The sequence below is a fragment of the Azolla caroliniana genome, unplaced genomic scaffold, assembly GCF_043228905.1.
Source record: "Azolla caroliniana isolate FFs.n. ecotype wild unplaced genomic scaffold, voAzoCaro1.0.p SCAF_15, whole genome shotgun sequence".
NCBI lineage: Eukaryota > Viridiplantae > Streptophyta > Polypodiopsida > Salviniales > Salviniaceae > Azolla > Azolla caroliniana.
The window spans coordinates 109,518-110,582 of record NW_028230450.1 but is presented as its reverse complement, the minus strand read 5'-3'; the positions used below and the strand labels follow the sequence as shown (position 1 = coordinate 110,582).

General features: G+C 39.2%; 1 long non-coding RNA gene across 1 annotated transcript; it reads right to left on the bottom strand.

Annotated features, from left to right (window-relative positions):
* Positions 1–361: 361 nt before the first annotated feature.
* Positions 362–556, bottom strand: LOC147854179 (uncharacterized). Its single transcript, XR_015531014.1, has 2 exons — positions 519–556; positions 362–440 (listed from the first exon to the last, which is right to left on the bottom strand). It is a non-coding gene; the product is annotated as an uncharacterized LOC147854179 (long non-coding RNA).
* Positions 557–1,065: the final 509 nt, after the last annotated feature.

The following is a 1,065-nucleotide window of genomic DNA, read 5'->3' as shown; positions in this document are numbered from 1 at the left end:
ACATTAACCAAAATACTTCCAACAGTAACTAAGTTACAAGAGGTTGGTTTAAATACCAACTAAACTAGGGCAATTGCCCTTTCTACTATTTACAAATCTAGCCTGGTATGACCATGAGCTAGTGTGAAACCTATTACTATGGGAAGTTGAGTTCGACTCTCAACAATAATATACTCTCTGTTATCATACTTCTCTCTTCCACACACACACATACACACACACTCTCTCTCTTTTTATTGTAATTAGTTTACCCTAGTGGTAAGTCGATAACACTACAAGCACTGTGTCTTAGGTTCGAAACCCAATTTCCTCACCTCTCTATTATATACTTCATATATATCTCTATTTCACTAGATGCCACTGTGGAATGTAGGGGTTGAACCCATGACCACCTGGTCTCTATTGGGCAACCTTACCAACTGAGCTACATCCATGTGGGCCTCTCTCTCTCTGTCTCTCGTGATTCTCTCATAGTCTCTCTCCCTTCTCTCTACATCTCATACTAATGCAGATAGTACTCTCTCTCTCTCTCTCTCTCTCTCTCTCTCTCTCTCTCTCTAGTACTAATCCTCTTAGTCTCTAGTACAACCCCATCCATGTTTCATTCCGCTAGACGACATTCGGGAAGACCAGTCGGATCTAGCCCTCGCATCGTTGTACGAGCATTCATGTCACCAAAGACAATAACTTTCCCTTTGGATTTGAAATAAGCAATATCATCTTCTAGATTGGCAAAAGGTTGATCTTTATCCAAACAAGCATTAAAGTTAGAATCTTGATGAGGAATGTAACATCCAACTATAAAAGTGGGCAAATCATTAGGTGTTTCTATTTTGAGCCATATGTAGCATTTATGTTCATCATTTTTTATGATTGACACATATTTCTCTATTTCCTTCTTAATCAAACATGCCACCCCTCCTTGTCCTCTTCTTTGTCTTGGATTTTTCTTCCATATCAAAGAGTGTACATTATAGTTTCCCAAACCTTGAATCCTTTGAGTATCATGCTCCCATGTTTCAACAAGAAGTGTGATATCCGAGTCATCGGTGAACTCCTCTAAGC